Here is a 13121-nt window from a genome sequence, read left to right on the forward strand (position 1 = left end):
CAGAGCCTCCTGAGGGTGGGGTAGCTAACCACTGTTTCACTATTGCAGCTGGTTCTTTTGCAAGATGAAGCCTTAGCTTCGTAACTATGAGATCAAGACCTGTTTTAAAAAATCACGAAGATTTTTCTGGAAGGTCTTTGGGAGTGGGTGGAGATGGAGTGGCTCTACCTGGCAGCAGAGCAAGGCCAGGAGAGCTGAGTATTGAACACACATCTCCAAGTACTTATAACCCATGCTACAGACTGAGGAAGATGATGTTAAGAGAACTCATAGCTTCTGGCTATTACAAGTAATGCTGCTATGAACATAGTTGAGCATGTGTCCTTGTGGTATGATAGAGCATTCCTTGGGTATATGCCCAAGAGTGGTATAGCTGGGTCTTGAGGGAGGTTGATTCCCAATTTTCTAAGAAAGTGCCATACTGATTTCCAAAATGGCTGTACAAGTTTGCACTCCCACCAACAGTGGAGGAATGTTCCCCTTGCTCCACATCCTCTCCAGCATAAGCTGTCTTCAGTGTTTTTGATTTTAGCCATCCTGACAGTATAAGATGGTATCTCAGAGTTGTTTTGATTTGCATTTCCCTGATGATTAAGGATGTTGACCAATTCCTTAAATGTCTTTCAGCCATTTGAGCTTCTTCTGTTGAGAATTCTCTGTTTAGCTCTATAGCCCATTTTTAAATTGGACTGTTGGATATTTTGATGTCTAATTTCTTGAGTTCTTTATATGTTCTGGATATCAGCCCTCTGTCAGATGTGGGATTGGTGAAGATCTTTTCCTATTCTGTAGGCTGTTGTACATATACACAATGGAGTACTACTCAGCAGAGAAAAACAATGACACCATGAGGTTTGCAAGCAAATGGATGGATCTAGAAAAAAATCATCCTGAGTGAGGTAACCCAGACTCAGAAAGACAAACATGGTATGTACTCACTCATAAGTGGATACTAGATGTAAAGCAAAGGATAACCAGACTGCAACTCACAACTCCAGGGAGGCTACCTAGTAAAGAGGACACTAAGAAAGACACAGAGATCACCCAATGACAGAGAAATGGATGAGATCTACATGAGCAAACTGGGGGTGGGGGGAGTAATGGAGGGTCTGGGGTCTGAGAGTTTAGGGGAGTGGGAGGTCCCAGCTGGATCAGGAGCAGAGTGGGAGAATGGGGAGGGAGATACCATGATGAATGAAGACTCCAGGGGAATAGGAAGAAGCAGAGTGCTAGAGAGGTCCACAGAAATCCACAAAGATACCTCCACTGTAGACTACTGGCAATGGTTGATAGAGTGCCTGAGCTGACCTGGTTATGGGATGGCTGAACACCCTAACTGTCATGATATAACTCTCATCCAGTGTCTGATGGAAGCAGATGCAGAGATCCCCCACCAAGCCCCAGGTGGAGCTCTGGGAGTCCAATCAGCAAGAGAGAGGAGGGATTGTATGAGCGAGAGACATTGAGACCATGATTGGAAAAAGCACAGGGACAAATAGCCAAACTAGTGGAAGCACATGAACTGTGAACCAATAGCTAAGGAGCCCCCATGGAACTGGACCAGGGCCTCTGGATAAGTGAGACAGCTGATTAGCTTGAACTGTTTGGGAGGCCCCCAGGCAGTGGAGCCAGGACCTGTCCTTGGTGCATGGGCTGGCTTTTTGGAGCCTAGGGCCTATGCTGGGACACTTTGCTCAGCCTTGGTGTAGGGAGGAGGGGACTGGACCTGCCTTGGCTGAGTCTACCAGGCTGGGCTGACTCCCCAGGAGAGTCCTTGCCTTGGAGGAGCTGGGAATGGGGGTGGATTGGGGGGGAGGGCTGGGGGGTAGGAGGAGGAAGACAGGGGAATCCGTGGCTGATTTGTGAAATTAAGTTAATTATAAAATAAAAAAAAGATCTCATAGCTTAAAAGAAGTATGTTCTTCTTCTATACTTAAAAAAAAAAAATTTCTCCTGTATAAGATCTGGCATGTTAACATTCCATTGAGGAAGGGAGAGGGTCTCATGAGGTCACACCCTTCCCTGAGGTTTATATCAGCTAGTGGTTGATGAAGGAAGGAAGACCTTCTCTTCAGTGGTGTAGTCACTGATGGGGTGTGTGTGGTCCTGTAAACAAATCTTCATCCACATTCCTGTGAGCAATGACACCTAATGAAACCCACTGGGCTATTTAAAAAAAAAAAGAAAAGAAAAGAAAGAAAAGAAAAGAAAAAGACATGGAAATAGAAGGGGGAGGAGTTGGGAAGAGGAAGAGAGTCAGCCACAGAGGGACAAGAGAGAGTAATGGGGTGAATGTGACCCGAATACATTATATGCATGCATGAAAATGTCAAAACAAACAAAAAAAACCAACAAATCAATGTCTGTAAAATATCCCTTGGTTGGCTGTTTTCTTTCATTGGGTAGGGTTGAGGGGGTGACAGGCACAACGTTTGGAGGCTCTCTTCACACTTCTGTACTCTGGATATATGTTTTCCATTACAAGGCATCTATTTTCACTAACTTTAGAAGATTCTGTTGTGTGTATTTACAGGGATGGCAGGAATCCGGTCTGAGGCCACACGTGGGACAGCCACAAGGAAAAACCAAAACTGTTCAGAGATGTCATTTCTACAATCCTAAAACAGAATGTAAGATTGGGCTCATGAAGCCAAGCCAGCAATAATGAACGATCTCACTGCAGATGCAAAGTAGGAAAGAAAAGAACCAGTTTCAACTGGTTTAGTAAGTAAGCAGCCTGTTGTGACACACTTTGAAATATTTTTTAAAAGTATTTTAAAGTGAGAGTAATAGAGAAGAGTTAGTAGAAAAAGTAACCCTATACAAAAGAGACAAGAAATGGCTGTCTATGTTCCATTTCCACAAAGTTGTGAAGTATTTTCACCAGAAGATGGAAAAGTAAGTGTGGCCTCCACCACACAGAATCTCACCAGACTCAAAACAAATGGCCAAATTCAATCGACTTATTAAGAATTTATTATTTAAGAAGCACTTACTCATCTATTTCTTTGGCAGACTATAAAATGCATCCCTAATGATTGAAACTTGTAGAAACAATTATGTTCCTTCTGTGTGCTCTCCACATCTTGAGCTCTGCTGACCATGTTCTAGAATGGGAGAATGCCTGTTTGTTAATAACTACCTTAAAAAGAAGAGCTGTGCATTTGTACATCATTATAGAATTTCATCATTCTGTGTTAAAGAGAAACCACCAAAGAGCTTCCTGGAAACAGAAACAACTCATTTGCAGAGAGATGAGAATCACATTGACATTTGGACCTTGCAGCTTTATGAAGAAATACAATGAGCTAAGCCTTGAAATGGCTAATGGAAAGTGGCTTGGGGCATAGTGTTCCATGTCCAGCCGAGTTATCAGTCTGCAAGTCAGAAAGAATGGGCTCAATACTTAATTATAAACCATGTGAGCACATGCTCTAGGAAAAATGAAAATTAAAAAAGATGAAGACTGAGAATCTAAGAAATAATTGTTACAACTCAGAACGGCAGCAAGAAGAACCCTTCAGGCTATTGCTGGGCAGCAGAAGCGAAGCAATTTGTTCAAATTATCTAAGGAGTGAGAAGGCTTCCAGATGCGCGATCTGATAAGACAGCTAGACCTGCTTCAGCAAATGCACGGGAGTCAAGAGGCTGGCAGCTGTGCATGGCAGCGCACACCTGTCATTCTGGCACTTGGGGGGCTGAGGCAGCAGAATTATCGTAAGTTTGAGACTAGCTGGGGATACAGGGTAAGACTGTGTCAAGAAGAAGAAGAAGAAGAAGAAGAAGAAGAAGAAGAAGAAGAAGAAGAAGAAGAAGAAGAAGAAGAAGAAGAAGAAGAAGAAGAAGAAGAAGAGAAAGAAAGAAAGAAAGAAAGAAAGAAAGAAAGAAAGAAAGAAAGAAAGAAAGAAAGAAAGAAAGGCAAAATAAATTGTTGTTAACCTATGAGAGGATGAAAATGATTTTTGCTGTTAAGAAAAAAAAGAGAAACTCCCTTAAAATTAAAAGCCTACAACAAAAAGTACAGTTTACATAAAAAATTAAATGTAGCATGATCCTAAGTCACATGGACTATAACAATGATAAACTATTTGAACTTGGATTTAGAAGCTTTTACTGTTTTTTTCCTTTCTTTCTCTTTCTCTTTCTCTTTCTTTCTTTCTTTGTTTCTTTCTTTCTTTCTTTCTTTCTTTCTTTCTTTCTTTCTTTCTTTCTTTCTTTCTTTCTTTCTTTCGAGATAAGATCTCTCTGGCTGTCCTGGAACTCATTTACTGTGTGAGGGGGTGAGTAGTAGGTAGCTGTTCTACTTTTGATCTTGAAGCACTGCCCCTAGTGTGGCAGCAGGTAACTCCACACCTGCCTATGACCTGCCCTGGGGCGTGGCCGAGTCGGGGACCCCTTGGCTACCTTGTGATCCTGGATGCTGGATGCTGGATGGCAGACTAAGCCAGAGTTCTCCAGAAAACCGCATTGGACTGCACCTCACCTCTCCCGGATCCTGGAACTGATCCCTTTGCTGTCTGTAAGTCGCACCAAAATAAACCTCTCTGACTCTCAGATAAACTATGTGGAACTGCCTCGTTAGCTGCCGCTTTAGGGGTGCAGTAAAGAAACTGCCAACATGACTGCCGTGTTATTGGGGGTGTGGCAGCCAGTCTTGGTTGTCAACTTGGCCATATCTGGAATTAACTAAAACCCACATGGCTGGGCACACTGGTAAGGGATTTTTTTTCCTAATTAAATCATTTGAAGTGAGAAGACCCACTTTTAATCTGGATCCTCTGAGGAGGGAAGATCCACCATTAATCTGGGCCACAGCTTCTGCAGCAGTCTAGATGAAGGACACCGAAGGAGGAAGCTCTCTCTTTCTTTACCTGCTCCGTTTTGCTCTTGCTGGCAAGTTCATCCCTTCGCTGGGTATTGCCGTGTCCGAACTGACTATGTTGTTTTAGGGAGGATTGTGTAAAGACTTTGGAACTTTGGGCCAGAAAAGACATTGAATATTTAAAGCTTGGTGAGCTTTCCTATGGGAGCAAGCCAGTAAGCAGGTATCCTCCATGGCCTCTGCATTGGCTCCTGCCTCCAGTTTACTGCCCTGTTTGAGTTCCTGTCCTGATTTCCTTTGATGATGAACAGTGGTGTGGGAGTCTAAGCCAAATAAACCCTTTCCTCCCCAAGGGAACGGTATTTCAGCACAGCAATAGTAACCCTAACTAAGACAAATTGGTACTGAGAACGCATAATTGGGAGAGATAGATATACTTAGAAGTTGGCAGAATTCTCACACTGGTTCTGTGACCTGTGGAGTCAGAGCCCTTACGGTTGGAAAGGTTAAATGTGCGGGTGGCCGTGTCAGAGGAGCTACAGAAAGCAACACGGCTTACGGAATACAGCTCAGAGGATAACAGAGCTACTCTGGGTACATCCTGGAGAGGCAAAGGCCTGGCAGGATCGTTCCCAGAATGCCCCCTGCTTCTGCTGCCCTGTGCCTGCTGTGTGTGGCATGCTGGGATTGCTACATGAAGGGATCCCACCGCATAGCACAGTGTGATCGTTCTGTGGGAAACCCCACTCCTCACTGTGAAACTTACTTGCAGATCATAATGAAGATGATTTTTGTAAGAGCAATGATGACTAGTTAGATCTATGATTTTATTGGACTTTCTGAGTTAGCCTAAAAGATACAGGCATCTAGGACAGTTAGTGAAGATGATGGGGGACATGATTTAAGTTATTCTGCCAATCGCTCCAATAAGAGATTAAAAAAAAAAAAAAAGCAAATATAGGCTAAAAGTTACCTTCCCCTTTGTTAGATATGAGATTTGCAGAGGTTGAAAAATAAGAACAAGGAAGTTTAATGCATGCATTATAGACCTGTGAATTCTGCCTGTGGAAAAACAGGCTGATGATCAAAGAGAACAATTATGTCCCTACACCCAAGGTTAGGCCTGCATTTTTTGGTCATGTAACTTACAGAATTAATCACAGGCCCTGGTATGCACCTTGAAAAAACAAAGTTGTAAAAAGAAATTAAATGACTCTATTGTGTGTAAAGAAAAATAGATGGTTAGCTGACCACTCCTTTAAAGTTCCTCTAGAGGAGAATTAAGAACAGAAATCTGCTCCACTGAAACCACAAACAGCTGCCTGCTGGTACAAAAGGAACTGGCTGAAACAAACTTCTCTTGCTTAAAACTTTGTTAATCTGTAGTAATAGAATCATTGCTTTGGGGTGAAGATGTTATGGTGAGAAAACTAATACGAAGAAAAATGTTTAACTGCTTGTGGGCTTCTAAGGAAAACCTGTAACTTGTGTAACATGACTTCTTTTTATGTAAAGAGTTTAATTGGTTTTTGGGAAATAGGTAACTTGTAGTTATGAAGTCATCTTTTCTTACGTAGAAATCTTTGTCTTAGGTGGTATAAAAGGGATAAGGGGAAATGTAAGATAAGAGAACATCCAACAGAGAGAAAAATAAAATGAAGAATTAAGCTTTGGCCCTCAGAAAAAAGTCTCCTATGTGTGTATGCAGGCTCCGCCCATGCCACACCTCCTTTCCAGTTTGTCCGAGCTGATGAAAGTTGGTCTTCTAGCAGCATAAATGGAAGCCTTTATAGTTGCCTCTGCCAAGGAAAATGGTAAATTAAAACAGTATTGCATTTATGGAGGAATTGCAGAAATTAGTGCCACCATGAAGGACTTGAAAGATGCAGGGGTGGTGGTTCCCACCCCATCTCCCTTTAACTTTCCTGCCTGGCCAGTGCAGAAGACAGATGGATCGTGGAGAATGGCAGTTGACTATCACAAACACAATCAGGTAGTGACTCCAATTCCAGCTGCTGTACCAGATGTGGTGTTCCTACTCGAGCAGATTAACACATCTCCTGGACCAACAGAAGCAATTTGCTTTTTAGTCAGCAAGGCCAGCAATATACCTTTACAATTTATGTCTGAAATTAGTTCAAAGGGATCTTGCTCATCTGTCTCTCCCACAAAATGCCACATTGGTTCACTATATTGATGACATCATGCTGACTGGACCAAGGGAGGAGGAGGGAGCCACCACTTTGGACTTGTTGGTAACATATATGCACATCAGAGGATGGGAAATAAATCTAACCAAAATCCAAGGACCTTCTACCTCCGTGAAGTTCTTAGGAGTTCAGGGGTGTGGGGCACGCAGAGAGATTCCTTCTAAGGTGAAGGGTAAGTTATTGTACCTGGCCCCTCCTACCACCAAGAAAGAAGCACAATGTTTATTGGGCCTGTTTGGATTCTGGAGATAGCACATTCCTCACTTGGGTGTTACTCCAGCCCATATACCATGCTACTCTGGAAGCTGCTAGCTTTGTGTGAGGCCTGGAACAGGAGGAGGCTCTTCAACAGGCCCAGGCTGCTGTGCAGGCTGCTCCACCACGGGCGCCACACGATCCAACAGAATTGAAGTGGCAGTGGCAGACAGGGATGCTGTTTGGAGCCTTTGGCAGGCTCCTACAGGTGAATCACAGAAAAGACCTTTGGGGCTATGGAGCAAGCCTCTGCCATCATCTTCAGACAAACTATTCTCCCTTTGCGAGACAGCTCTTGGCCTGGTATGGGGCCTTTTCATGATGTAGGACTTAGGAGAAGGAAAGGAAAGAACACAACTCGGTGTGAACTTCTGGTCCTCCATCTTTATAAACCCAAGACGTGACTGTTCTGTGATATGGGAAGGCTTTACTGCAGAGACGAGAGGGAGAATAGGCAGAGGCATTTGGAAGAGTCCAGAGCAGAGAGAGAAAGAAGTAGACTGAGCATGGCCAGCAGACCGGACATGACCAGGCCTATCTGCAAGAGAGGGGAGACTAGGAGGGAGCAGAGAAGAGAAGAGCATCGTGGGGACAGCAGGATTAAAAGAAGGGTGAGAAGCTGCGGAGAGGAAAGGGCCACGAGACTGGTGTGGGGCTTTGACTTTGTGCCATGAAATTTGCAGGCAAATGGATGGAGCTAGAAAATACCATCCCGAGTGAGGTAACCCAGACCCAGAAAGAAAAGCATGTATGCACTCACTTGTAAGTGGATACTAGATGTAAAGCAAAGGATAACCAGACACAGCTCCAGAGAAGCTAGGTAACAAGGAGGACCCTAAGAGGGACACATGGATCACCCTGGGAAGGAGAAATAGATGAGATCTCCATGAGTAAACTGGGGATGAGGGCTGAGCAATGGAGGGTAGGGGATGGGGATGAGAACATAAGGGAACAGGATGGTTGAGCTGGAACAGGACGGAGTGGGAGAGCGATGAAAGAAATACCACGATAGAGGGAGACATCATGGGGATAGGGAGAAACCGGGTGCTAGTGATGTTTCCAGGAATTCACGAGGATGATTCCAGCTTAGACTACTAGCAATAGTGGAGAGGGTGCCTGAATTGGCTTTCCCCAGTAATCAGATCAGTGAATACCCTAACTGTCATCATAGAGCTTTGCTCCAGTAACTGATGGAAGCAGGTGCAGAGATCCACAGACAAGTACCAGGCTGAGCTCCAGGAATCCAGTCGAAGAGAGGGAAGAGAAATTCGATGAGCAAGAGGCATCAAGATCATGATGGGGAAACCTACAGAGACAACCGAACCAAGCAAATGGGAACTCATGAAATTTAGACCAACAGCTGTGGAGCCTCCATGGGACTGGACTAGGTAGGCCTTCTGCATAAGCGAGACAATTGGTATAGCTTGGTCTGTTTAAGGGGCTCCCTGGCAGTAAGATCAGGTTCCATCCCTGGTGCATGCGCTGGCTTTTTGGAGCCCATTACCTATATGGTGGGACACCTCACACAGCCTTGATGCAGGGGGAGGGGCTTGGACCTACCTCAACTGTACCCGGCTTTGCTGACTCCCCATGGGAGGTCTTACCTTTTCAGAGGGAATGGGGGGTGGGTGGAGGAGGGAAGGCTGGGGGTCTGGTGGGAGTAGGGAAAAGAGGGGGATCTGTGGTTGGTATGCAAAATGAAGAACAAATTTCTTTAGAGAAAAAGGAATTGTGAGTAGGGGCTGAGGGAGCCTGGAGCTGCTAGCATGGACCTTAATGTGCTGCTAGATACACGGTTGTATGCTAATCAGAGAGCCTTAGGTCCCTTTTGCAGGAGGTAAGGGAAACAAATCCTTTTGGTAGCTAGAACCAGCTTCACAAGTTTCTGAGGAATGTTGGCTTTTAGCTAACTGCCAGAAATCTTCCTGTAGACCAGTTTGAGCTCATTTCTGGATATTTGGACTGCCTTTTAGAGTTTGGGGAATTGGAGTTTCCTTTGGACCTTACATAGTCTCTACCTCCTCAGTACTGAGACTGCAAGTGTGATCCAGTAATATCCAGGTGTGATCACTACACGTTTTTATGCAATATTGGGGATTAAAGTCATGTCTCTATACATGCTAGCCACTCTACCAACTGAAGTACACCACCAGGCCATAAAGCATCACTTTTTTTTTTTTTTTAAAGATTTATTTATTTATTCTGTACACAGAAGAGGGCACCAGATCTCATTACAGATGGTTGTGAGCCACCATGTGGTTGCTGGGAATTGAACTCAGGACTTCTGGAAGAGCAGTCGGTGCTCTTAACCACTGAGCCATCTCTCCAGCCCTTTTTTTTTTTTTTAAAGAAGGTCTTTCTATGTAGCCCTGGATGGCCTGGACCTCATTATGTAGAGCAGACTGACTTCAAATTCATGGAGACCCACCTGCCTATGCCCCCCAAGTGCTGAGATTAAAGTTGTGTGTCATCATGCCCAGCATGTTCTCCCCACACACACACACACAAGACAGGGTTTCTCTGTTTAGCTCTGGCTATCCTGGAACTAGCTCTGTAGACCAGGCTGGTCTCAAACTCACAGAGACCCACCTGCCTCTGGCTCCCCAGTGCTGGGATTAAAGGCCGCCACCACCACCACCTGGGTTGATCCTCACTTTTAATAATGACAACATGAAATACTATTGAAACACTAAATGATTTCAAGTTGTCAAGTAAGCCCGCATAAGAAATATGAACCATACAACTCCAGCAGTTTGAGGCGGCATGTGCAGGGTGGTGCGAGTGAGATCAATTCCTTACCTTTGATAAGTGGGCTTTGGGAGACGTTGGTGTACTATAGAGTGAGCCATTGTTCCTGTGGTTCACGGTTCACTGCTCCCTTTCTGAAATATATATCACGTCTAAGGGTTTTGTTGTGTGGCTTTTGCCTTCTGGCATGGCATGCACAGTGTCATCCCTACCTTCCGACTTTAGATTTGACCATGCGTATTACGTTGAACAATAGAATATGGGGGGAAGGGACAGTGGCCAGACCTGAACAGAGGCTCATGAAAATATCCCACGTTCACTTTCCTGGGACCGTGGTTTTCTGTCATGGGAACACTGCTCTGAGCAATGGCCGTTCCTTTAGCCTAAGTCCCAACGCGAGAAGGCACACAGCTAAGCCCATCCAAGTCTAGAATTTTAAAATTCCGTTTCCCACATGTCAACATTCTTATTAGTACAGCTTAATCTGAAAATGTCTGACCGCAGGCATGCTCATTATTTCCCTTTGGAATTGTTGAAGTCAGAGGGAAAAAATTAAATTTATTTTGAATAAAGACCATTAAAAGTATTCACTTAATGTGGTCTTGGGTGTTTATATCCAAAGCCCTTCTTCTCTTTGAATGAAGTTCTGAGATCCATTCAAGATTCTTTTTAACAAGGAAAAGGCTAAACTCTACAGAGCCAGCAATATATCTTCTGTAACAATGGTCTTACAAAACACACCAGAGTGCCAGGCGCACCAGGTCTGACATGCAAACGTGTTCACTGAAAAGACAAAGGGAAACACCACCACAAACCTTCCTGAAAATTCTAACAAGTCCTCCACTCCATCTATGCTCAACTATTCATAAATGCCACAAGAGAACTGCGGAGTTCTGGATGAAACTTAGGACCCTGTCTTTTCCCAAAGAGCCAATGTGCGAACCTTTTTGTCTCCTTCTCCTTCTTCAGTGTGGCAATGAGACATTGCTGTTCTTTGGGTTAGGTGGGTGCTACAAGCTGACTGGACTCTCCAGGCAAATGGTTCCTGTGCCAGGCCCCCAGTTAAATTCCAATATAGGACGGAGAGAGAGAAAAATCTTCCTGCTGGACTCACTTCAAGGTTCTTGATAGTTTTCGTGTGACTTCCCTTCTTCCTCGATGATGACTTTCTTTAAAGGAAATCGTATTGATGACTTGTCTGACTTTACACCGCTTTTTATTTTGTGTGTACGTGTGTGCATGCTGTGCATGTGGAGGTCAGAGGACAACTTGCAGGAGCTGATTCTCTCTTTCTACCACATGGATCCCCCAGGACTGAACTCACATGTCAGGTTGGTGGTGAGAACTTAGTCCCCTGAGCAATGTCACCCGAAGTCTCAGTGTCTAGTGTCATTTTTGCCAGTGACCTTTTTCACCTTCGTTGACCATGTGTCCAGATAAGATGTGCTAGCCTTATCAGTACGAGCCCGGATTCCCCTGTGGAGTCTCCGGCTTTTTATTCTCAGGAGCTCTGCCAATTTTCCCATTGCTTCAGGCCTGTGGTCCCTAGTCAAATACCTTCCCTTCCTACTAGAACGATGGATGGGGCATGTTTCCTATAACAATAACGTGTGTGTGTGTGTGTGTGTGTGTGTGTGTGTGTGTGTGTGTGTGTGTGTGAATATAGCACAAGATGAGCAGTGTACAGTTTATATTACCCAAATAAACTTAATTATTTTCTACATATAAAAGAATAGCCCAAAGCCCTGGATTTTACATATAAAATAAACAGAAGACTCAGAAAGGGAGAGAAGAAGGCAACTGACTGGGGATCTTGGGACTTAGGAACAACCAATTGCCTGAAAGTTTCTTCTTGCCTCATATATCCTCAATCAGTACAGGTGAAGCAGGCAGATTGCTTTTTAAAATCTAAGAAATGCTTGCTTTCTCCAGCCAGAGGGCCAGGAAAAGGGCAAGGTAGCCACACATAAAATTTCTTTTGGACAATAACTGCCTATTCCAGCCAAACACTGCAAGAAAGGCAAAAGAAAACGTGGCCTCACTTCTCCCCCTGTCAGCAGAGGCTGAACTGAGAGACCAGATTCCCACACCTTTACTAGGCACCCTCCTGCTGGGGTGGTGTCAGCAGAGACTAACTGGGGAGCCGGGATTTTACATCCGGGGTCAGGACAGAGTGGATGGCACACAAACATGCCCCAACCATTTACAAGGGCTCCGTTTGAATACAAAAGATCCTCTCCAAAGGTTACATGTTGTCCGCTTCCATTTACGTACACTCTTGGAAGGCCGGAGTTAGAGAGCTGGAGAACAGAGGAGGGGTTGGCAGGGCTTGGAGATATGGAGTGGGTGACAATAAAGGGCTAGCTCGGGGGAGACCTTTGTGGTGATTGAATATTTCTGTGTCTTATTCTGGGAGTAGTCACAGGAATCCATATCCGGCTGTGTGCGCATACACAGCACTCACACACAAACACAGACAGACACAGACAGACACACACGCATCCTGTATCAGCCTGCTGGTTCTGCTATTATACAATAGCTATACCAGTGCATCAATGTTTTGTTCAATTTGATATACTTAGGGCATTTGGCTTTTCCAGTGAGTCTGATCATTTCCCCTTAGCTATACCTTTAGCCCTTCTGTTTTTCGGACTGGTTCTTGATAATTCGATAGGCTGGCCTTGAACTTGCCACCCCCCAACTTCAGCCTGGAGTAGCTGGGTTTGAAGGCCTGCAGCATCATGACCAGCTTGCCGGTCCCTTCACTCACTCCCTCTGTCATCCTCCCCACCGACGGGTGACAGGTGCTTGACACTCAATTTTGTGTAACGACACCTCCCTTTTCCTCTCCTCGCTCTGGTTAACTGCTCTTGGGCGGTTTACTACGCAACAGGTGGCAGCCTTCTAAGTGTTCTAGTTTATCTGCTAAAACGCTGATAAAGGTACCTTAAGGGAAGGTGGTTTGCTGAGGGAGGGTGGATTTATTCTGGTCTACAGTTTGATAGCACATCTGTCCTGGTGGAGAAGGCATGGTTGATTGCAGGAGGGTGAGGCAGCTGGTCACACTGCATCCACAGTCAGAAAGC

The sequence above is a fragment of the Peromyscus maniculatus genome, chromosome 19 (genome assembly GCF_049852395.1).
Source record: "Peromyscus maniculatus bairdii isolate BWxNUB_F1_BW_parent chromosome 19, HU_Pman_BW_mat_3.1, whole genome shotgun sequence".
Taxonomy (NCBI): domain Eukaryota; kingdom Metazoa; phylum Chordata; class Mammalia; order Rodentia; family Cricetidae; genus Peromyscus; species Peromyscus maniculatus.